A 25,536-nucleotide genomic window follows, 5' to 3' on the forward strand; every position below is an offset into this window, starting at 1 on the left:
TTCAATTGGCCTGTTGGTCTTATTTTTTTTTCTCCTCATTTTTTAAAAGAGAGTCTCTCTTTGATTTCTCTTTCTCTTTCCCTCTCTTTCTGTGTCTCCTTTTCCCTTCTTCCTTCTCTCTTTCCCTCCTGCTCTCCTTCTCTCTTTTTGACAAATTTTTTTTACCAAATTGACAGGGATAGATGTGTAAGAGGCAAGCAATGGGCCTCGGGAAGGTGTAGACTGAAGAGGAGGAGGTTTGGCGGGTAGAGAGGCAAAGCTCCTTTGGGAATTAAAACTGGGCTGTTGAGCCAAATGGCAAAAGGAATTGTCCTACCCTCCTTTGTGTGCCAGTGAGTGGAGCTGGAGTCCTGGGACCAACCAAAACCACCCTTCTTTCCATTCTGGAGACTTCAGCTGTGGAAACCCACTCTCCATATTAGAAAAATATATCCCTTTTTTTTCTTAGGTGTCGTAGATTTAGCCATTTGTTCGAACAGTGAGGCTACATCAGATTAGTGAACCATAACCGCCCTCACGTACCAAGGGCTTCCATGTGCCCAGCACTGTGCTCGCCACTCCACTAACAGGAGTTTGCAGGGAAATAAAGCACAGGGCGTAAGAGGTGGCCTCGGGAGGGCTCGATTCTCAGCTCTGCCACTTCTGAGCTGAGTGCCCTTGGGCAAGTGCCTTATCCCTTTGGCTCCTTGGGTCCCACATCTATAAAATGGGGATGAGAGTACCGATCACGTAGGGTTTTGTTGAGGATTTCACAAATTCCAGCCTGTGAAGGGCTGAGAAGACTGCCTCATCCACAGCAGGTGCGTTTCAATGTTAGCGAGCATTATTAATACTTAATCCTCATGATAGCCACTCACACACACACACCCCTCCCGTGGAGGTATTGTTATTCTTCTATGAGAGGCGACCATATCTTAGAGAAAGCAAGTGGTGACTGGATATCAGGCTGCCTCACAGAGGAGCAGGGCTTCCTTTTTCTTTCTTTCTTTCTTTCTTTTTTTTTTTTTTTTTAGATTTTATTTCTTTAAGACACACACACACATACAGAGAGAGAGAGAGAGAAGCAAAATCCCCACGGGGCAGGGAGCCAGACGTGGGGCTCCATCCCAGGACCCCGAAATCATGACCCCAGCCAAAGGCAGATGCTTAAGTGACTGAGCCACCCAGGCGCCCCTGGAGCTGCGCTTCTTAACAACAATGCCCTAAGGTCTCCTGCCTTTCTGTGACTAAAAGCTGATGCCCTTGATCCCAAAGCCTGGTGCTGAGGCTGAGAAGAGGAGGAAGGGGACCCCTGACAGACCGCTGGCCTTCCCGGGCCCTTGGCCACTGCAGCAGACCTCAGACAGGGGGCTCACGGCAGCAGTCCCCCAACCAGAGGAGGGGAGTTTGGGGGATATCTCAATAGCTTCTGATCTCCCACCTGGGGACTGGGGGCTTAAGCCCCCAGCTCTCTGACTCTCAGACATTTTGACTCATCTCAAAAGAACTGCTACCTGGATCTGATTTTCCTGTTCCATTTCCATTTCAATCTCACCTCCCCGAGGTCCCCATGGCCTACAGGGCAAGTCCCGGCCTCACTCTGGCCAGAAGAGACAGCTGTCTCGAGGCCGGCCCCTTTGTTCAGGAGAAGCTGGTAAATGAGCAGTAAGCCCTGATTCGCAGTGATAATCAGCTCCCTGTCTGGAGGGGGAGGGCTGTCCAAAATAACGAGCAGGGCCGCACCTGTTCTGGGGGTCTGGCACTCGGAAAGCAAGCTGCTCTGAATGGCCTGAGCCTCTGCCCGGGCAGCAGCTGCAGCCTGGAATCAGGGCTTTGTTAGCATAAGAATGGAGCTGGCCACGCCAGCCAGCCAGCCAGCCAGCCAGCCAGCCAGCCAGCTTCGTTTTCAACCCCCTCCCTATCTTGCCTTGAACACCAAATGGGCCACCCTCATTGTAGCAGACGGGCTTTGCATTTCTTTTCTCAACAGCATCGATCAATTTTTCATTCGTGGGAGAAAGGGCACTCTCTTTTCTTCAGACTTGGCCCAAGTGGAAGAGGAGTGTGTGGATCGACTCGCTATTTACCAAGTTCTCACTCTGGGGTGGGGAGGAGCGGGGGGGGGGGGGTTGGGGGCCCACAGAACACAACTCCCAGGAAGCAGGCTACACAGAGAATATAAAGCAAATGGTGTCCCTTGGAGTTGTGCGGGGCACAGCCCATGTGGCCCTGCTCCAGGGGCAAATGTAGACCAGGGGATTCCTATAGAAAGGCCCTGAACCCCTTGCCCTCTTGCTGCCTAAAGTATAGGGTCCATGGACTTGCTACCTTAGCATCTGGGAGCCTGTTAGAACTGCAGAAGCTAGGGGGCTCCTGGGTGGCTCAGTTGGTTAAGTGGCTGCTTTGGGCTCAGGTCATGATCGGGGGTCCCGAGATAGAGCCTCGCTTCAGGGCTCCCTGCTCAGTGGGAGTCTGCTTCTGCCTCTGCCTCTCCCTCTGTGCTCACCCTCTCTCTAAAATGAGTAAATAAAATTGAAAAGAAAAGAAATGCAAAAGCTCAAGCCCGACACCAGACCTAGGAATCAGCAATCTGATTTTAGCAAAATCTGGTCATTCATCTGCACATTAAAGTTGGAGAAGTACTGGGTTACAAAACAGGGCCCTGAGTCTCAAATTTTCACATACTAGAGCGAGCTCACGCTGTTGAACCAGAAACCCACAGCTCAAATGTTAGCTTCTCTCAATCCCTAGCTGTGACCTCAACCAAGTCTCTTAACCTCCCTGAGTCTCAGTTTCCCCATCTGTAAAAGGGCGAAAATAATGATAATGATAGGTCTACTATGAAGCTGAATAATGAATGTTAATGGAAGTTACTAGCAGGCTGCTGGCATATGGTTGCGTCTCAAGAAATAATAGCTTATTATTTTGCTCCCTGGTAAACAACACTATTCTGCCAATTCAGATGACTCAGGTGTTGACATGCCCAGTTGTACTGGAATCAGGAAGGTCCCTCTATTTCTCCTTTTTTAAAAGATTTTATTTATTTGAGAGAGAGAGCACATGAGAAGGGGAAGGGGCAAGGGAGAGGGAAAAGCAGAATCCCTCTGAGCAGGGAGCCCAATCCCAGGACCCTGAGACCATGACCTGAGCCAAAGGCAGACACCTAACTGACTGAGCCACCCAGGTGCCCTCTCTTCCTTCTGCTGCTATGAGAACTGAAAGCAGTGGGTTTAATTCCTAGCACCCCACATCCATATAACACTGTGAACTTTTCAAAGCATTTTCACCCCTGTGATCTCTCCACATCGATGACTCAGAGTAGCAGAGCTGAAGGGGACCCTGGAGATCTGGTCCAACACCCTCCTTATTCAGATGAGGATCCTTCAGTGACTTGCCCAAGGTCACACGCAGTAAACATTAACACCCAATTCCCAGTTCAGTGCTTTTACTTAATAGTACTTTTGACAGGAGTGTTTGCGTAGGGAGAGATGATACTAGAGACCCAGGTCAAGCCAGGGCATAGATGGCTACAGATGACTCACCCATGAACATTCCTCTAAACTGGACAAATTAAGACCAGCCTGGGACTCAGAACCACCAGATCGGTCATTGCCAAAGTTTGGTTTTCATAAGTGAAAGCGTGCATTGACCCCTTTCCTGAATGCAGATGAAAAGCCTACGGGCTGGTCGGGGCCTTATAAGGTCCTCCCAGTTCCAAGAAATGGACCAGAATATGTAACAATCTTTGATTCAGTGGACTGTTCTGCCACTCTCAAGAAGAATCTTAAATCACTTGGCAGGATATCAGAGATATTTCAAATAGAGAAAGTAATGCAAGTCACAGACAGTGGATAGCTTGGTATTTAAGGCTAACCCGGGATGATGCTGTCATCAAGGCCATGGGTGTTCTTTAGGCAAAGTTCTTCGATCTTCATGTCTATGACAGGGACAAGCAACCACAAAGGAAAGAAGGGCCTTAGAATGCTCCCAGAAATGCACATCAGATTGTGAGGGCCCTCAGTCTGGGCCCTGGCAACGAAATGTACCCATCTGGAGGGGACATAGTTCCTAAACACAAGCTCTCTGAAGCTTTCCCCCTCTTGATATAAGAAATGCTCTTCTATTCCTGATAAACAGTGACCTTATTGGCGTTTGTTGTGAAGACAGAGGTCAATGGTATTCAAATTTTTCATCCGGTTTCAGAATTTTCACTCCAGTGGAAAATGTCCTCAGACACCCAGGATGATAAGCAGACACAAAGCCCAAGAGTCCTAGTTAAATCAAGGAGTTTGGTCCCAAGGCATAGTCTGACCTGAGCTGAAGGCAGACGCTTAATCGACTGAGGCATCCAGGTGCCCTGAAAAGGTTTTTATTTTATTCTTAATCTTATTTTTATTTTATTTATTTATTTGACAGAAAGAGACAGGGCTATCCTTGTTGAAATTCCTTCTCTCATATGTAAACTTAATTCCTTCCTCCTAGCCTTCCCTACCTTGACCTCTGTTTAAACACAAGCATGGCCAATGGGAGAAAGAGAAGCAGGCTTCTCGCTGAGCAGGGAGCCTGATGTAGGGCTCGATCCCAGGACTCAGGATCATGACCTGAGCTGAAGGCAGACGCCCAAGGACTGATCCACCCAGGCACCTGTGAAGAGGTTTTTAAAGAGAAAAGGGGCTGCAGGCATTTTGAAGGGAGCCAATGATAAAGTAAGAATCTGAAGAGCCGCAAATAGAGGAAAGTTTTGGAAGAGGCAAAGGAGAGATGAGAATGAAAATGGACGCGCAGACATCGAGGTCTGAGGCAGCAGGCAGAAGGATGAGGCCCCGGGCATCTCTATTTTCTCGAGAGAATAGAAAATGAAGCCATATTCTAAAAGAGACAGGGACAGAATTGGGGTTGGAGGCGGGGGAGGGTGATGAAGTTTGGTTTAAGCCCTGTGAGGCGTATGAGACGTAGCTCACTTACTAAGGTCACCTGGTAAGATTTCCAAACAGTGTAAAGGGAGCAACTAAGATTCCAGATTCTCAGCTTTAGGTCTCCACAGGAGAGGTAGAGGGCAGAGGGAGTGGGGAGCAGATTCCAGAAAGGGAAGAGGCAGATGCATGTTCATCCAGGAGGTCTCTATCTGGTTTCTCATTAGAATTATTGAATATTATTTAAGAATATCTACATGATGTGGGCCCCATCCTACACCAACGAAATCAATCACCTACAGATTTTAAACTGTCCCAGGTGATTCTAATGTGCAGCCAGGACTCGGATCCCCTGGCCTGTCTATAGTTTGGACTTTGCTGAGCTACTGTAGTAGAAGAAGAACCAGGCAAGGAGTTTAGGAGAGAGAGGGAAGGAAGAGAAACCGGAAGGACTGATATCAATGAAAGGCCTCAACAGATTCAAGAAATGAGAGATTTAGGGGAGGGAGAAAGAGAAAGTATAAGTAGAATGAAGGAGCGGATTGCACAAGCTCTTGTTATCCCAATACCCAAGTTTACAATTTCAGAGGTGAAGCAGTTTGAGGCAGTGACAAAATAAAGGGGTGACCTTATCCACACCTCTCCCCTCACTAACTCAGCTACAGCCATATTACCTTCCTTCCCACCAGGCAAATGCCTGCCCCAGGACATTTGCACTTGCTGTTCTCTCTATCTGTAATACTCTCCCATGAGATATTTACATGGTGGCTCCCTCTCTTTCTCCAGGTCTTTGCTCAAATCCATCTACTCAATGAGGGCTATCCTTGTTGAAATTCCTTCTCCCATAAGTAAACTTAATTCCTTTCTCCTAGCTTTCCCTACCTTGACCCCTGATTAAATTTCTTCCAAACAGCATTTGACATCCTATTATATTATTACTTGTTTACTATTTGATTGATCATCTCTCCCAACCCTGTCCTCTTGAGCATAACCTTCTTTGAAGGCAGCGATTTCTGTCCATTTCTTCATTGCTATACCTCCCGCACCACACCTAAAACTGTGTCTGGCACACAGTGGGCACTCCATAACTCTTCGTCAAGAGAATGATTGAGTCCAGGATATAGAATGGATTGTACATAGAGGCACTAAAGTCACCCACAAGAAGAGCAGGACTCAGTCTGGAGAGGAAGACGGTAAACCAGGTATAAGAAATCCAGGGAGGGGCGCCTGGGTGGCTCGGTGGGTTGAGCCGCTGCCTTCGGCTCGGGTCATGATGTCAGGGTCCTGGGATCGAGCCCCACATCGGGCTCTCTGCTCGGTGGGGAATCCATTTCCCTTCCTCTCTCTCTGCCTGCCTCTCTGCCTACTTGTGATCTCTCACTGTCAAATGAATAAATAAAATCTTAAAAAAAAAAAAAAAAAGAAATCCAGGGAAAGTGTGGGTGAATGAGGAGGACAGGAGCTGATGAAAGGAAGAGTGGGTGATATATATGCCTCAAGAATCATTTATTTAATTTTACTTAGTTTCATTTAATTTCATTTTTACAGCAATCACTTTTTTAAAAGTTTATTCATTTGAGAAAGAGAAAGCACGTGAGTGGGAGAAGGGGCAGAGGGAGAGGGAGAAGCAGACTCCCCGCTGAGCAGGAAGCCTGATGCAGGTCTCGGGATGCCATGTCCCTGAGATCAGGACCTGAGTTGAAGGCAGACACTTAACCGACTCAGCCTCCCAGATGCTCCACAATCTTTTTTTTTTTTAACAGTAAATTTAGTTTTTATTTCATTTTGTTACATGTTGTGTTTTTCTTTTCTTTTCCTTTTTCTTTTCTTAGGATGGACACAAAAGGCCTAAAAATAGTGCCAAAGAATAGAAGAACGTGGCCATCAGTCATCAGCTCTGTGGCATGTGCACCCTGGGAGAACGAGCATTTGATAAAGTTGCTTGAGAAATTGTGTGTCTGTTAAGACAAGCAGCAGGTGTCAGTGGTTCCTAAATCTGGCTAAACATTAGCATTGCCTGTCCCAGCTCTTAAGGTCAGGCCAGGGGCCCCTGGGTGGCTCAGTTATTTAAGCTTCCAACTCTTGGTTTAGGCTCAGGTCATGATCTCAGGGTCGTGGAATTGAGCCCCATGTTGGGCTCCATACTCAGCACGGAGTCAGCTTGAGATTATCTCTCTCTTTCCCTTTCCCTCTCTCTCTGTTCCTCCAACTCCGCACGCTCACATGCACTTGCTCACTCTCTCTGTCTCTCTAAAATAAATAACTAAATCTTCAAAAGAAAGACGTTCAGGCTGGTTGAATCAGAATCTCCTGGGACAGGGTCCAGGCTTTAGCACTTGTTAAAAAGCTCCCCAGTGGATGCCACCATGTGGCCGGCACTGCAAAGTGCTGAGGCAGATGATGCTGCAAGAAGGGAAGAGCCAGGGGAGTTTGCTGAAGGCGACGTGGGCCTCAAAGGACACGGAAGAAAAGCCTGAGAGATAAGACCGGGTGTGATGACAATGCAGAAACATGTATAGGGATGGAACTCGGCGGGAGATGGAAGGTGCTTCCCCATCTTGGGTGGTGGCCAAGGATGGCCTGAATGGAGAGGCATGAAGAAGAATGAAGATATCTCAAAAGTCTGAGTAGAACCCTTCTAGAAGGACTCCACTGGGGTGAAGCTGTCCTAGAGTCAAAACTGGATGGGGAAGTACTGGTTGCCAGCACAGGTTGGGTCCAGATTTGGGGGATTCAGGATGTATAACTGGGCCTAAGGGGGTGGAGATGTGATTATTGACTGCAGGTTTCTCTTGGTGGCCTTGGAAGTGAACAGGAAGTGAAGTGGACCGCTAAGGTGCATTGCTGTACACTCTACGTGTTCTGCCACTGCTGACCAGGTCAGTCTTAGGTCTCCGCAGGAGACATAGAGGGCAGGGGGAGTGGTGAGCTGTAATGATGGAGCTGCTTAGAATTAATTCCCTGGACAGATTCCTGGAAGAGAGCTGTCCAGATTCCTGGGGGTGGATGCAGAGCAAAGTTTGGTTAAGAAGGCAACAGACACATGAAAAAGTGCTCCATATCACTTGGCATCAGGGAAATACAAATCAAAACCACAATGAGATATCACCTCACACCAGTCAGAATGGCTAAAATCAACAAGTCAGGAAATGACAGATGCTGGCGAAGATGTGGAGAAAGGGGAACCCTCCTACACTGTTGGTGGGAATGCAAGCTGGTGCAGCCACTCTGGAAAACAGCATGGAGGTTCCTCAGAATGTTGAAAATAGAACTGCCCTATGACCCAGCAATTGCACTATTGGGTATTTACCCTAAAGATACAAACGTAGTGATCCAAAGGGGCACGTGCACCCGAATGTTTATAGCAGCAATGTCCACAGTAGCCAAACTATGGAAAGAACCTAGATGTCCATCAACAGATGAATGGATCAAGAAGATGTGGTATATATACACAATGGAATACTATGCAGCCATCAAAAGAAATGAAATCTCGCCATTTGCGACAACATGGATGGAACTAGAGCGAATCATGCTTAGCGAAATAAGTCAAGCAGAGAAAGACAACTATCATATGATCTCCCTGATATGAAGAAGTGGTGATGCAACATGGGGGCTTAAGTGGGTAAGAGAATCATAAATGAAACAAGATGGGATTGGGAGGGAGACAAACCATAAGTGACTCTTAATCTCACAAAACAAACTGAGGGTTGCTGGGGGGAGGGGGTTTGGGAGAAGGGGGTGGGATTATGAACATTGGGGAGGGTATGTGCTTTGGTGAGTGCTGTGAAGTGTGTAAACCTGGTGATTCACAGACCTGTACCCCTGGGGATAAAAATATATGTTTATAAAAAATAAAAAATTAAAAAAAAAAAAAGGATTGACAAACTAAAAAAAAAAAAGAAGGCAACTGGGCTGGCTAGACCAGGATCGGGTCCCTTACAAGGTGAACCTGGAGACAGGGAACTGTTTGGTACCCTTAATTCCACTGAGATGCGAAATCCATACCCATCTCCCTTCAACACCCCTGGCTGGGTGCTAGAGGATGGGGTAAAGCCCAGCTGACCCCAAATAGCCAAAGCAATCCCGAGAAAGAAAAGCAAAACTGGAGGGGTCACTGTTCCGGGATTCCAGTTACATTTCAGAGCTGCACTGATCAAAACAGCATCATACTGGCATAAAAACAGACACACAGATTAATAGAACAGAACAGAAAACTCAGAAATGAAACCACGATTGTATGGTCAATAAAGAGGAATGAATATACAATGGGAAAAAGAAAGCGTCTTCAACACATGGTATTGGGAAACCTGGACAGCTACATGCAAAAGAATGAAACTGGACAACTTCCTTACACCACACACAAAATAAACTCGAAATGGATTAAAGATCTAAATGTGAGACCAGAAACAATCAAAACCCCAGAAGCGCACACAGACAGTCATGTCTCTGACATCGACCATAGCAACATTTTTCCTGTCTCCTAAGGCCAGGGAAACAAAAGCAAAGAGAAACTATTGGGACTTCATCAAAACAAAAAGCTTCTGGGCAGCGAAAGAAACAACCAACAAAACTAAAAGGCAACCCACTGAATGGGAGAAGATATTTGCAAATGACATATCCAATAAAGGGTTAGTATCCATACTTATGGAAGGAACTGGTACATCCCAACTCAGTTCCTCTTTTAAAAGCAACCTCAGAAGTTAAAGGGCACTGGGCAAGGTGCCACCTCTGCAGACTAAGTCATCACACAGCGCCCCCTTGAGGCCTTTCATAAAATGGCCCTCTAGTGTCTGTCAGCTCCCAAGTGCTGCTGGAAGGTTATGGACTCTCCTTGCACTTGCCCTTCCACTCTGCTAGTGAGGACTGTCACATCTCTTTTTTAGTGATTCATCTGAGCATCCCTGCGTGTCTACAACTGTATGTGAAGTTCCCTGGGTACCTAAGAATGATTCTGGACTTTCCCCTGAGAAGGGAGCAGGTCTGGGCTGGGTAGTACTCAAGGAGCAAGTTGTATCTGATTTTGTTCCAGGGCTGATCTCTGAAACCAGGATGTCTTGAAGTGTGATCGTGGGTCACCTGCATCACCTGCATCAGCGTTTCCCGGGATGCTTGTAAAAATTCAGAGTCTGAGGCTCCTACCTCAGCACTGCAGGATCGGACAGCTCTCTGTGGAACTGAAAGAAATCCCCCCAAAATGGCTGTAGGGACACCTCCCTTTAGTTTTATCTCATTTGGACATGGTCACCAGCTATATTTTGTCTGTTTTGTGACTGAATCTAAGGTTCTATAACATGTTATCCAGAATCTGAGTTTTCATTTTTTTGAAGATTTTATTTATTTATTTGAGAGAGAGAAAGAGATAGTGCGAGCATGAGCGGGGGGGGGGGGCGCAGAAGGAGAAGCAGACTCCCCGCTGAGCAGGAAGCCCATTGTGGGGGCTATAGGACCTGAGTTGAAGGCAGACGCTTCACTGACTGAGCCACCCAAGCGTCCCCAGTCTGTGTTTTCAGATGCCACATGTAAAAAGCCACAAAAGCTCACACCTGCCTGAACAACTGAGGCTGTGAGGCCACTTCTCATCTTCCCCTTTGCCCATCCTGAGCTAGCCTCCACACACCCATGAAGCCGTTCTACGAACACAGAACCTTTCCCCGCACTGCTAAAGGATGCTCCAGGGACCAAGGTTGGGGTGCACAGCGTATCCTGAGAACACGGCAGCAATTTCTCTAAAGGTGATTCATGGTCGAATGTGGCTCCAAGTCTATATCAAAGCCCCTGTCTCTCCGAGGGTATGCCATTTTTTTTTTTAAAGAGCTTAATCCAGAGTCACGTCTGAAGCCTTAGCGAGAAGAGTAAAGTTGAAAGCAGGAGTTCCTTCCCTTAATTGTTCCATCCATCAGTCTTCAATACATCATGGCTTGGATGCTTTGGGGAATACACACATAAGTAAGACATAGCCAGTGTCGTCAAAGAGTTTAAAGCCTACCTAGGGAGACAATAAACACACTCTCTTGTTAACTATCACCAAAACAAAGAAGTACAGGATCCATGCTGAAAGTGCATTAGAGATGAACACGTGGCGCGGAAGGGCTGATATAGGAACCTGCTTCAAAAGACACCCCCCACGCCCCTCGGCAGTGCTGCCAGACATCTCGCTCAAGCCAGACACACGGAAGTCTTCCTAGATGGCTCCCATCCCTTAGCCCCTCCCCCACCCAAACCCAGTGCCTTTGCAAGTCCTTTGGCTCTGGCTGTGAAATGGATCCCAAATCCGCTTGCTATTCTCTATGGCCACTGCTACCCGCCTAGCCCAGGCCACCGGCAATCTCTTTGCCTGGTGTCCTCTCCTGACCTCCTAGCTCGCTCCCCCGCCCCCCGCCACCCTGTGTGTTTCTTATTGCCACTCTCCGGTCCAATTTTGTGTAGCAGTCAGAGTGCTATTTTAAAAGTATAAATTAGATTACTTTGATCCCTCACTTAAACATGTCAGTGACTACCTCCTGCGCTCCGCATAGGGACAAAACTCGTTCCCATGGTCTGCCAGACCCAGCCTGGCCTCCGACCTCACTGAGTACCACTTTCTCCCCAGCTCACTGGGCTCTTGGAGTCGCTTGAAGATGGTGAGACTCCACCTCAGGGTGTCCACGCAAGCTGTTTTCCTCTGCACAGAACACTTTGTTAATATTTATCCATCTTTTGGATCTCAGCTTGGATGCCACTTGCCCCAGAAAGGCCTTTCGTGATTCCCCACCCATCTAAATTAAGTCTCTCTCATTATGGTCTCTCCTGCTGCACTATTGTTCCCCTGCATGGCCCTCACTGCAATTGATTATAGGTGCCTGGGTTTTTGTGTAATGTCCATTTCCTCCTTTAGACTGTGAGTTTTGTGAGGGCAGGGCATAGGTCTATTTTGCTTAAAACCACGTTCTAAGTGCCTAGCACAACATCTGATATGTAATAGAGGCACAAGGGACCCCTGGGTGGCTGAGTCAGTCAAGCATCTGGTTCTTGGTTTCTGCTCAGGTTGTGATCTCAGGGTCATGAGATCAAGCCCCACCTCAGGCTCTGTACTCTGTGCACTCTGCTTGGGATTCTCTCTCCCTCTCCCTTTGCCCCTCTGCCCTGTACTCCGTCTCTCTCTCTCTCTAAAATAAATAAATAAATATTTTTAAAAAATAGATGCTCAGTATGTGTCCTTGTTCGAAAGGATGAAAGAATAAATGCATAAGGAAGTGAGGTGGTCTGAGCAGGCTTTCTGGAGAAGAACCAGCAAGATAATACCCGGAGCAAAGCCCTGGAAATGAGTATTCATGCACAAAATATGTTCTGGGGATGGGGCAGGTATGAGTAGAGTGTGGGGTCTGTGTGAAAGCAATACTATCGGAAATGCATGTTAGAATCCTTTGTAGTCATATAGTAAGAAGTCTGAAAATCCAGGCTAAGCAGCAGGACCTTGATTTGGTACTTTCCACCACGCCACTACCCTAATCTGGTTCCATGGGTCCCTCAAAACAGCCCAGAGTGGGCAGAGGTGGTGTGGGCCATCCTCCTCCCATCTCCAGCCACGGCCAAGGGTCCTGCAGGACTGGGAATGAGCAAGGAAAGGGATGATGAGGAAGGACTTGTCGTCAATGGACATGCAAACCTTTGGGTCCTCCTGGGTCATGCAAACCCTTCCGATTATTCTGCGTCCTCCTAGGTCATCCAAACCTTTCCAAATATTCTGTAGGGGTCTCACTTCCCATCTAGACCCTTCCTATTCAAGGCCACAGAGACATCTAGTAGCAATAATGGGGCTGGCCTCAAAAGGTTATCACAAGGATTAAAAAGGTTACCACATGGCAGGTCCTTAGCTTAGTGCCCAGCGCACAGTAAGCACTCACTGAATGCTAGATGTTATGATTCCTCCTCTGTGAAGTGAGACTAATAATAGTACCTATGACCCCACGGGATTGTTGTTGCTATTAAATGACATAACACATGGAAATGCCTGGCACATAATCAGCACCCAGTAAGTGTGAGCTATTCCTGCTGTTATTAATAGCCCGATGGCAGTGGCAATAATACTCAATAGTTCAGGGAAGGAATAGCAAGGGCTGAGCTAAGGCACAGACACTGGGGAATCCGCTGAAGGCGGTGCATACCTGAAATGGTCACTCCGGGGCCCCAGAGGTGGGGATTCATTTAGAGAGAAAAGCTCAGAGACTAGTACACAGCCTGCACGGTGGGGCGGGGCGGGGGGTGGGAACATGTTGCTTGGTCACCAGGTTGAGGCAGGTGATGCCCTGGGAGGTGGCCCCCCTCAAGGCAGGCCCTGTCACCAGGGCCCAATTCCCAGCTCCATTGATCAGGTAGGAACTGTCACTACGGCAGCATCTGGTTGCCGTACCTGATGTATTACTTGGGGAGGAGAGGCGCAGGCTTGGAGGAATGCCAGAAGGAAATATAAGCTGGCTGGGGCTGTCACGGGAGGCGGGGGGGGGGGGGCAAGCAGCGGAACCCCGTGCTCTCCCTGCTCCTGAGGACATTGCCCAGCAGGCCTCCTCCCTATTTTTGTTACTTTATGAACCACAGGGTCCACCTCATCAACATTTTTGTTACTCTGTGAGCCATTTCAGGGCCTGGGAATCAGAAGCTGTCCAGGAGGCCCACGGGTGCTTTGGGGGTACTGTTGCAGCAAGCCCGGTCAGCATCAGGACGTCCCCACACAAAAAGGCCCTGTCCCTGCTTGTCCCAAACAATGTGTACCGCATGGGCATGGGCAACCTCTGCTGGGCCAGAAGCGAGGCCCAAAAATGACCAGACACTGAGAAACCAGGGACCAAAGGGCCCACAAGGATCACTGAAGTTGGCAACCGGCTGACAGTAAGGATACCATTTGAGCACTTCTATGTACCAGGCACTGTGCTGAGAAATTTGTGAGAATTATCTTGTTTTTTCCTGAATGTGTGGAGGGGAGACCTTAATAAGTACCTACTCTTTTATCTCCATTATACAGCTTAAGAGACTGAAGTTTACAGAGGGTCATCCACTTGTCCAAAGTGCCTGGGCCAGGACCCACACCTCTCCAGAGGGCTATGTGTACACCTAATAATAGTGATGATAATAATAATAAGCTGTTAGGGCACCTGGGTAACTAAGTCGGTTATAATGCCTCTGACTTGGGCTCAGGTCATGATCCCAGAGTCCTGAGATAGAGTCCCACATTTCGCTCCCTACTCAGGGGGGAGCCTGCTTCTTCCTCTGCCTCTGCCCCTCCACCCCCCAGCTCGTGCTTGCTCCTCCTCTCTCTCACTCTCCCTCTCCTTCAAATAAATGAATAAGATCTTAAAAATATAAGCTGCCAATGTGTCAGCAGTAAAGCCTGTTTCCTGGCCCCAGCCTTCCAATGATACATGACCCTGGCCACATCACTCTGCCCTTAAAATGAACTCGCCTCTCTTCCCTGGTATCTGAAGTTACTCAAAGTCTTTGGGGCTGAGTCTTCACAGCCAAGAAAATCTCTTGCTGCACACACTTGCCTTTGGCATAACTGCCTTATTACCGTGGGGGAACAGTTCATAGCCGAATACTCCATTTAACCATTCAGGCCCCAGGACCAGGCAGCCAGACCCGCTGCGCCACTCACCAGCCGAATGAACTTGGTGTGCAAGTCACTTAGCGGCTCTGGGACTCAGTTTCCTCCTCTGAAAGATGAGTAGACGGCTAGTCCCTACTCTCGACAGAGTTGTGGGAGGGCATAGATTCGACAACTCGTGCCACCATGAGAGCAGCGCAGGGCCTGGCACACGGCTCAATAAATGGTAGCTATATATAAAAGGAAGTCTTGCTGTCTCTGAAAGTTTGCCTTGGAGAGGCATGTCTCTGGCTCCAATTTCCCCTGCAATGAAATGAATGTAAGAATGTAAGTTGGGTAAATGGGTGGACGTTGATGCTGACTCCTTTCCTGTGGGCATTTAGTGAACAGGAGGGCACTGAGGCCGTGCTTTGGGTTGGAAGAAATACAATCAGTGCTATGACAGAGGGAGGGCTGAGGGGTGCGGTGGAAGCTGGGGCGAGGTTAGGGCCTAACCTAATCCCATGAGACGAGGGAACCCACTGACACGCTGGGAGTTTGAGGAAGGCAAGAGAAATTAAAGTTTTTAAAAGTCACAGGAGGGGTAGAACCGTCAAAAGGGATTTGGGGGAGAGCTTGGACAGAAAGGGTCTGAGCTCTGGAAACCACTTTGTCCTTTCTCAGAAATGCTGCTACTTAAGATTTTGTGCCAAATATGTTCATCCAGGCCTGCTCTTATTCAAAACAACATTCTGCTCTCCGCTTACCTAGGCAGAAACCAGCCCCAGGGAACTAGGTCAAAAACCAACCTCCTTGAATGCAGTCTTCTGTCACAGGTTTCTTTCTTTCTTTCCTTTTTTTTTTTTTTTTTAAGATTTTTAAAAATTTTTAAGTAATCTCTATACCCAGCGTGGGGCTCGAACTCACAACTCCGAAACCAAGAGTTACATGCTCTACCAACAGAGCCAGCCAGGCACCCCTGGTGTCTTGGGTTTGTAAGCCAGAGCTACTGGGAGGCCGGGACTTTCTCACTTTGGGAAAAGGCTTTTTCCTCAGGCCAGAAACCCCAAGGGTTCTCGTCTCCTGAAATATACCACAGGAGGGGGTTCCTGCCTTCTCTGAATCACCTAAGAAGCTGGTTAAGACATAAGACTTGCTGGGTCCCCTCTTGGAGTTGCAGATTCAGGGGCTTGAGGTCGGGACTCTAGCTTTGAATGTGCGCCAAGTGGTTGTGTCACAAAAGCACGCTCCGACTTTGGACATGAGCTTGCTTTATTTAAATGAAAGGCACTGCAAAATAGATCTGTAATTCCTAGGTCCTCATTTTATATGTGAGGAACCAGATTCCCAGAGACATTTAAGCCCTTGTTCAAGGTCATGCAGCTAATCCGTACCAAAACCAGAATCAGAACCTGGGTCTTCTATCTCCGCATTCACTGTATGCTCCATTTATCAACTACCTTTGCCTCTCAGCAAGAATTTTCCTTTCCAGTTTAAGTACGCAGAAGGGTTTCCTTCCTGGTTCTAATCAGAGTTCAAAAGCAATGCTACCTTTGGGGAATAATTTAGTAAAAACAAAACACGATGATTCCAAATTCTACTAAAAGCATCAAACATGGTTTTAAAAAGAAAAGAAAACCTGGCCTTTCCCCTTATGATCATCCATAAGGAGAAACAGGACACATGATTTATGTGGAGAGACCGTATTTGTGGCTACAATGCTTCAGTTTTAAATTATTCAGCACTGAAGAAGAGATACCCTAGCTTTAAGATGGGACACTCGTGAGCTTAACAACGAAAAGTATTTCTTTTTCAAGGCTGCAAAGATGAACAATTATATTATCTGGTCATCAGTTCCCTGGTGAATTCTCCTTACGCTATTCCAAACCTTTAAAAGAAAGAAAAAAAGGCCAACAAATATTAGATAGGACCTAGAGCCATTTGCCAAATACCAAGATTTTGAGGTAAGTGGGAAACCACAAATCACAAATGTCAATAGTTCAAATAATCTAAATGATTCCTTTGGGTACCATAACCCCCCCATCTTCTGACAACTCAAAAGCATCCCAGGGACAGACTGTGTGTGTGCCACTCTAGGTAAATGGAAGGACGGGTAAGTACAAAGGGTGTTCTTAAATCTATCTGGTTGGAAAACAGCACCTCAAAGGCACTGAGGTCCATCCCTAGAGGAGATCAGGTGCCAGATTTTTAGCTAGCAAGCAGTGCTGGTAGGTCAGGAGCCTTTCCCAGCAACGTCCAACTCTGAGAGCACTGACTTCTCTCCAGCTGAGTCTTCACCATCTGTAAAATGGGTAACCATCGTCACCATCCATTTGTGGGCCTCATGCTGCTCTGCCACCCCCCAAGGAGACAAAAGAGAGTTCTCAAACCACACAACCAACCCCCGTGACTTCTATCTTCTCCTAATCCTCAGACCTATTGGTGGCCCAGAGCAGACACCAAATTCCCCAGGGCCATATGTGGACTTGGACAGAAAGGAGAGGCAGAAGATGAAGGAAGCGGTGGCGGAGTGAGGGGAGAAACTACACCTGTCCCTGTTTGCCACTGTTCCCTTTGCAGAGGGTGACATCACTGTTTATTTCTGTGAGAATAACTTCTCATGGGAGGGCCTCAAACTTGTCCTCTTTGCAGGAAGTCAAGTTGGATAGAAGCTGACTCCTACTCAGCACTCAGCCTCTGGAAAATTCTGGAACCAATCTAGCTGACCTCAGAGGTTGGTGAAGATGCGGCAGTAGCTTTTTTCCCAAGTGTCTTACAAGGTAGATCTCTGAAGTCAATTTGCCATTGTCCGCTGCCGCAGCTGCTGCCAACAAAAATGACCCTAAATGGCCATTCATTTCACAGCAAATTTGGAGGGGCTTGATGTCAGGAAAATGCGTTCGACACAGTTCTAGTTGGAAATGAATTAAAAAGCCTGTTTGCTTAAATAATTGAAGGTGAACCATGTATTACATATGTTTCATGTGCAGTTAGGGATTTCTGCTCCAAGCCTTTCTGGTGCCAAATATGAATTCCTCCCTAATACTTGATTTAAGAGCCGAAATCTTAATTATGGGAAGGAGGAGTAAAGTATGCTTTTATATTCTGTGGTTGGAATGTAAATTGGTAAAAAGAAAGAAAGAAAGAAAGAAAGAAAGAAAGAAAGAAAGAAAGAAAGAAAAGAAAGAAAAGAAAAAGAAGGAAAAAAAGAAAAAAAAGAACACTTCAGAGAACAATTTGGCAAGATCTAGGGGAAAAAATTACCTGAACAAAGCCAGTCCTTGGAATTTATCTTAAGGAAATAATGAGCCCAATGCATATGATACAGTCCAAGGACATTCACTGTGGCCTTGATTGAGTGCTCATAAAAGAACAGAGGGTCAATTGGGACTTTTCAAGTTTGAAACACTTCTGTACAACTGAAAGACACTTTAAAATCTAAGAGAAAAAGTAAACAACAAACCTCTTAAACTACTTATAACAGAGGTAAGTGTTAACTGATGTCAGAAATATGCAAGGAGATTGCAGTTACTGATATGAGAAGGAACAACAGAATAGAAAAATAGGCCAATACACACACCAAAAGGTATTCGACCTCTCTGGTACCCCCCCAAAAGCAAAGAAAATGGGGATTATTTTTAGCTACCACATTGTCAAAGATTCTAAAGCCCAGAGTATCTGAAATTGGTGAGGAAGAGCCGAGCTAGAGACATGGCCGTTGTTGGTGGGAAGATAAGTGGCTATAATCTTCCTAGAAGGCAATTTGGGCAGGGCTCTATTAAAATCAAGGATGTGCTGACCGGAGTCTTTGAACCACCGGTTTCACAACTGGGCATTTATTCTACAAAAACCCTTGCAAGAGTATGCAGGGGTGCAAGTAAAAGGAAGTCGCCTGCCCCAATATTTAGTAATTCTTTTTAATTTAATAATATAAAAATTCACAAAAGAAAGTTGTATTAAAGACATTATGTCCCAACCACAGAAATTAGAGTACTATGCAGCTCTTCAAAAGAATGAGACAGTTCTAGGCATACTAGCAGGAAAAGACATCCAGACAAAGAGGTCCATGAAAAGCATGTTGGAGAACAGTATTCAGAATGCTGGTCACATCCTTTGTTATTTCATGCACAGGAATACATGTAGGAATATTCATAAAAACATGCACAGATGATAAATGCCAAATGGTGAAGAGGGTAGGGATCAGGTGGCGGAGAGGCCCAGAACATTCTATCCACTCCAGACTTCTATTTTTACAGGCATAAGCGTGTATTATTTTATTTTTTTAATATTTTATTTATTTATTTGATAGAGAGAGAGAGAGAGCACAAGTAGGAAGAGTGGCAGGCAGAGGTAGAGGAGAAGCAGACTCCCCGCTGAGCAGGGAGCCTGATGTGCAACTCGATGCCAGGACCCTGGGTTCATGACCTGAGCCGAAAGCAGACACTTAACCAACTGAGCCACCCAGGCACTCCAAGCGTGTATTATTTTAATCATGAAAGAGCTTTTTTGAAACAAGAAATAAGACAAGCTGTGCCACTCCCCCACAATCTCCCAGCCTCTAAAAATCTCTTCTTCAAATACATGGTGTTACTGCATCTAAGATAATTTCTAATATCCAAGCTTAAGGGCTTTTGCTACTTAGAAATTACAAAACACCAGAAAGAAGTGAAAGGGGTTCCCCCAACATTTTAAGAGAGTTTCCTTTCATGCTATTAGGGTGAAATGGACACCCTCTCCCATGTTTTCACATCTCCCGCCATTCTTCCTGCCCTGCCTCCTTTGTCTCACAGGTTTTCCATAATCTTGGGAGAAGGAGACATGCTCATTCACTGCAGTTCTTCTTCTGTTTTTACCTCAGGAACTGAATCCATTCCTCCCCCAGTCTATTCAGCACAAGGCTCACCCCAGTATTTCCAATCCCCACCACACAACCACCGCCACCCCCAGTTAAGGCTGACAAGTCCAACTCTGGGAATCTTTTGTATTTAGGGAGCATCTACAGGTGACCCTAGGCTGTGTACCAACACCAACAGCTGGCAGAGTGGGAGTCCTGCACCTACACCACCCTCAAATTCCATGCCCTTTTATGGGGGAGTTCATCAGTGGCCTTCATCAAACTTTCAAGGAGGTCATGGGTCCACAAAAAAAGTGACTCATCACCAAGGAAGAAGGACTTGGTAATTGAATCTTCCACTGAACATCGACCCAGAATACCCGGTCCCGAGGTTTCCATCTGGCCGCTTGACTGGATGAATCAGACAACCGGACACTCAAAAGGAACGGAAAGAGAGAGGGGAACATGCATGGCCTTTTCGGGCTCCACTAGAAAACCGTCTTTCCACTAAAGTGGCCACACGAGAGCCCACACAACTCAGACCTGGAGGTGACCTTCAAGTCCCACTGAATGAGCCAACCCGCACTCCCCTGAAGTACACAAGATGACGGTTGGGTCTAGTGAGTGGAAAGAGAATTAGGAGGGAGCAGATCTGAGTTTAGGCTCTAGAATGACTTCTCTTCTGTCACGTGATAGCTGTGGGAGCCTAGAGAACTCACTGCACTTCTCTAGCATTTTGCTTGTCCAAAACAGAAGCTTTGCACCACATGAACTTGGAAAAGCATTTGCAGTGCTACCATTATGAACCTCCCCTACTGGACAGGTATTTCTGCCAAACTCTCCAGAAAAGAGGAGGACTTTGCTCTCGCTGTCCAGTAGTGCAGGCTTAAAGTCACAGTGTCCCCTCTCATGGCTAACCTAAACCTTTCCTACTGCCACTGAAGCTCGTTGTTTTCATTCGGAGAGTGGCCAGTTGTGTGTAAGGTGCACAGTGGAATGGGCAACTCTAAGGTCTCCCTGTCGGTCTCTAACCCCGACATGGCTGGCAATGGTTATTAGCTCTTAATTCTCAAGAAAGGCACTCTTCCTTCAAGGCAGCCTAAAAGAAGAGAGGTTGAGGGCATTAATGAAGAGCCAAGGGAATCAGAGAGGGTAAATGGTCACACGAGGGCCCTTTCTTCTGCCTTTAAATTTCCTTAAAGCTGGCCACACCTTCCTATTGACCACACGGTCCGGGCACAGGGGCCACTGAACATGAACCCAACAGTGTCTGCGTCCAAGGTGGCCCTCCGGAACTACTTCTGCAGGGAAATGAGTCTGAAGGATAAAAGCAACTTTCCAACTCAACTTAATTTCCACCTCCAGGGTTCTCTGGTCAGCAGGGTGTGTTCAAATTGGTGGGATTTTTTTTTAAGGCTGTGCTGATGATACCCCGGCCCAGGAAATGAGAGGCCATGCTGGAATATTCAGGAAGTGAAAGGAAGTAAGCGCAAAGAACTGAGTCACCCAAGGTTGAATGAGGATAGGTCTTTGCAGTCAAAGCCGAGCAGAGAATTGAGGCAGTCTGCCCGACAGTGCAGCAGAAAAACAGGCTTTGGGCCTGAATTATCAGGGTAATTGCCTTAATTCTGCACTTCCCTTTCATAATAACCTCGAGTTTATATAGAGCCGTTCTTCTAAAGAGCTCAAAATACTTGCACAGATATTATCTCGGTTGTCATCACACCATCACAGACGGTGAGAGCAATGATTATGATCAGCCTCATTTGACGCATGGGGGGAAGGAAGGCCTAGAGGGCGAAGCAAGGCGTCCAAGTTTACCTAGTAAGATATGGACAGCCCCCGAACTCTGTGGGAAAGGCCCTTGCCTGGCATCGCCCAGCGAATATTCTTCTCAACAGCAGTCCAGCCAAATGCCTGTCAGAACACTGGGTTCTGTGGGCAGACACATCTAGGAAAGGCTGCAGATTCTCTTCTCCTGGCGACTCACAATATACAAGAGCCTGGGGATGGCTTTTAAGGAGCCCTGAAGTAAACAAACCTGTTTTTGTTTAAGCAAGAATTTCCCAAATTTAACTTGACCACAAAAATCTGTGTCTGGATGTGAGTGTGTAACACCTACTGACATCCGGTGGAGCTAGGCTTCTTCAGCTTCCACACTGGCAAGCCCGTGGTCCAGCCACTAGACTTACCTGAGCACAGACACAGCAGACACGTCCTCTCCCTTCCAGCCTGAGCTGTGGGGGAATGTACCTTAGAGATGCTGCCTGATACTTGCTGCTACTGACAGCCAATGAGCAAAGGACCTTGGTGCACCCAAAGGACCCCAGGCCGTCATCTCCTCTGCCTCGGGGCATTGGCCAGGCTAGGTGCGGGGAGGGGGATTCAGGAGGGGGTAGTCAATTCAAACTCAACTGTTTCTGCTTGCATTCCTTTCAAACAGAACCCAGGGCTATTTTTGGTCTTCATTTCAGGGATGAGATTCTCAGGATGCTGGTCCAAGCCCTCAGAGCCCACACGCTTAACTGCCGTGATTGTATGCCCACCAGGTACTTCCAGCAGAAATCATTAATCTTTTAGGTTCATTTCCAGTGCCATTTATCAGCCTGTGTCATCGACCCCAACACAACAAAACGGGAGACTCAGAACGGGCCCCTATTCTCCACTAACTACGGGCGTGTTAAAGTTAGTCCTCACACAGCCATTCCTGACTATACACCTAACATTCAGGACGGAAATCCTGGGCTATTATTAATTACCAGTGACACCACTAAGAGTATCTAAAATGTTAAAGTCCCTGAAGACCCTGTCCTGGTTAATTTGCATTTTACATATAATCCAAATGAAAAGAGAACAGATAATGGATTTCATATTTATTGCTACTATTTCCATGCTTTCAGTAGTCAGTGTTTCTCAAACACCCAAACCATGAGAAAAGGTACCCACACTGACACTGGTAACTTTTTGTGCACAAAGCAAATGCAGTGCAGTGTATCTCTCCTTATCTACCCACTGGCTACATAAAAGATTCTGTATAAATGGCTTTGGGGTAAAAATCTTCACTGTAAAGGTCAGAAGGGCACTGTTATTTAAAATGATTTGATTATGAAGCCTTTTGTAAAGCAACACATTCTGCGATGTGAATACTGTCCATCTAGGTCATTTGCCTTGTAAATACGTACTTACCCATAAAAGATTTGCTTAAAGCAAAGCACTAATATTTTTCAATGAGCTGGACCTTTCTTAAGATGGGGAGGTATGCTGATCCTTATCAATCTGCAATACTGACTTCTTTTGGATTCACCATTAATCACCATCCCACTCCACGGAGACTCATTCTGAGTTTCAGAGGACTCCCAGAAGTCTTGCTTAACCATGACCCCTCTACCTTTGTAGATGCCCGTACTTCAACTTGACCACCTGGTGAAATAATTCTTCAAGACTCACTCAAATGTTACATCCCCCATGAAGCCAGCCTCCCTATCTAACTGTTTTTCTTTCTTTCTTAAAAGATTTTATTGAGAAAGAGAGAATGCGCACAGGCACACGGAAGTTGGGGGGAACAGGCAGAGGGAGAGAGAGAATCTCAAGCAGTCTCCCTGCTGAGTGTGGAGCATGACCCTGAGATCATGACCTGAGCCGAAATCAAGAGTTGGACGCCTAGCTGACTGAGTCACCCAGGTGCCCTGGATCCTCTCCTGATCACACGTCCCACTCCCAGGCAGGCACCCCTCCTCTGTGCTCTCACAGTATCCGGCCTATCTCTTGTCATACTCTACTGTAATCATCTGCTTACACACTTCTACCTTGCCTTCCTGACGGTGTACTCCCTGAGAGCTGAAATGATGTTTTATTCATTTATTCATTTTTATACTTCCAATACCTAGCATTACCACTGGCACATAGCCGGTGTTTAATAAATGTCGGTTGTTTGACTGAACAATCACTACCCTTAACTGTACATTTTTGGCCCCAGACAAATAATGCTTTCTTAAAACTTCAGATAAAACATACAAGAGAAGGCCTAGCAGTTTTGTTCATGTTTGTTGATTTCTTCTTTCTTTGATTTAAAAAAAAAGACAATACTAATTCACATCTTTCAGTTCCAGGAGAAAAAAATAAACCCTCTAACCCAAATTCACTACTAATTCATAGGTGCGCCCAGTATATTCACTTTTCTCCAAACATACAGCTACATCCTAGCTCAAAAGTAACATCACTGCAGTAAAGACGACATGAGCATCCACTAATTAAAGGGGTTCTGGGGGAGGCACTGCAGGGATTACTGTAAGAGCTTTGGATCCTCATTGGCTGACAGAGGGAAACCTGCTAAGAAAGTTGGGCATCTTTGGGGGAACAATAATGATGTCCAGTAGGACTTGGTCAATCTGGCTGGAAATTCCACAAGCAGAATGTCCTAAGCAACAGCCCCAAGCTGGGGGGATTTCCATCACCCTGAAACCATCATTATCCTTCCAATGTGGGCAGAACAGGTTGGACCTGATCTGCCTGCGTGTTACTGCAATCTGGCTTGGCATGGGATGATACCCAAGGACATGTAATGCCAGGAGTAACCCAGCCCCATGGCGCAGACACACACACACAAACACACTACACCCCACACTCCAACTCATACTCAACTGCATCCCACACAAAACCCGCACCATCCCCCCCACACACACACACATGCCACCGCATTCCTGTGTGTCCAGTCACACACACAGGGAGTGCCCCCTCTCATTCTCTCACTTCCCCAGTGTGCCCGGCCCACACCCCACACCGCTGGCAGACTGCAGCCTAGCCTGGAACTGGAAGCTGGTGCGGACTGGTTTTTGTTGTATGTAACAAAGCCCCATGCACCCAGGTGCCCAGCTGGATCGGCTCCATCCATCTCTCCCCGCCCCCATCCACGAGCTCCCAGAACAAGAGAAAGCTCAGCTCTGGGAAGTGATGCGGGGAGTGGGGGTGCACAGAAAGAGAGCTCGAGGGACGGACGGGGGGGCGGGAGTCCATGCAGCTTCGGGGCTCCCTCGCCCCGAAGTCGGAGGGACGGCGAACTGGCCAAGGGACGGAGCTGCCCTCCCGTCCCATCGCACCCCGTCTATTCATAGAAAAAAAAAAAAAAAAACCAACGCGGAGAAATCGTCGATCCCCGCTCCCGCCGCGCGCCCTCCCGGCGACTCTGGGAGCCAGGGGTACTCCAACTGCCCGCAACAAAGCGCCCCCCGAACAGACCTGTTCCAGGCTCTCGGCGGCCCGAGCGCAGGCAGCCGCTGCTCAGGGTTCTGCCCTTCGCTGCTGAGGACGGGAGGAGGAGCAGGAACCAGGAACCGGGGGAGGAAGGAGGAGGAGAGGGGAGAGGAGACGGTGGCGGCGGCGGCGGCGCGAGGAGGACTAGGACTAGGAGGAGGAGGAGGAGGAGAAGGAGGAGGAGGAGGAGGAGGAGGCGGCTGCGTCTGCGGCCGCTGCCTAGGATGCTCCAGCGGGAGGCAGGGCCGGGCGCGCGGGGCGTGGGCTCACGTGCGCCCCGCGGCCCCGGGATGCGCGCGCGGCTGGGTGTGTGAGAGCATCTGGGTGGTTTTGACTGTGATTATTCCAATTCCGACCTAGTCTGGAACTTGTGGTTCCTGCAGCCAGGCGGAAGTGAAACCCTTTCACACTCCCAAGCCTGATTGTGCCGACCCAGCGATGGGGGTGGGGGGTGAAGGAGCAAGGGCGGGGAGAAGGGGTTCATACCAGGGCTCAGGGCCTGCCGTCAACGCCCGCACCTCCTTTTTCAGTCTTCTTTCTGGGTACTGATGGCTCGCGTCCGCAAGCGTCTCTGGCAAGCCTAGGGCCAAAGAGAATAACAGATAGCGACCAGGAGACCGAGGACAGTCCTTATCCATGTCACATTGTGTTGAGCAAGCACTCACGCTGTGCTGGGCCTGCTGTTTCCATTACCCAGAAGGCAATTTTCCGTTCTAACTTGGGATTGACTTTCATGAGTTTGAGGTGCCCATAACTTCTTCATACAAGATCCACCTACATTCCACCCTTCCTCCTGTGTCTCATTCCAGTGCAACATCTCTGCACTTATAACCACGGTGACATCCCAATCAGTTCTGTACTTTTTAGTCTGCTTACCTAGGCAGCATTATCCAGGTCCCTAGCTTCCCTGGTGTCAAGGGTCATTTAATTCTCATGCCAGTCCCCCTCTAGGACTGGGATATTCAGTTTCACTGAGAACCAAGACTGGTTTCCTGGAGGTCATA

The 25,536-nt window shown here is 47.5% G+C and overlaps 1 protein-coding gene across 3 annotated transcripts in view; it reads right to left on the bottom strand.

Moving 5' to 3' along the window:
• PAK3 (p21 (RAC1) activated kinase 3) overlaps positions 1–25,085 on the bottom strand; it is a 247,993-nt gene extending 222,908 nt beyond the window's left edge. The window contains exon 1 of one of the 3 annotated variants that reach the window (XM_082717313.1): positions 25,019–25,085. The gene's annotated coding sequence lies outside the window, so the exon portion shown is untranslated. Of the gene's footprint in view, positions 1–24,517; positions 24,828–25,018 lie in introns of those variants that run through there. The other 2 variants (XM_082717312.1, XM_082717309.1) reach the window with 2 other exon arrangements.
• Between the last annotated feature and the right edge of the window lie 451 nt (positions 25,086–25,536).

Source organism: Mustela nivalis (assembly GCF_964662115.1).
Source record: "Mustela nivalis genome assembly, chromosome: X".
NCBI classification, from domain to species: domain Eukaryota; kingdom Metazoa; phylum Chordata; class Mammalia; order Carnivora; family Mustelidae; genus Mustela; species Mustela nivalis.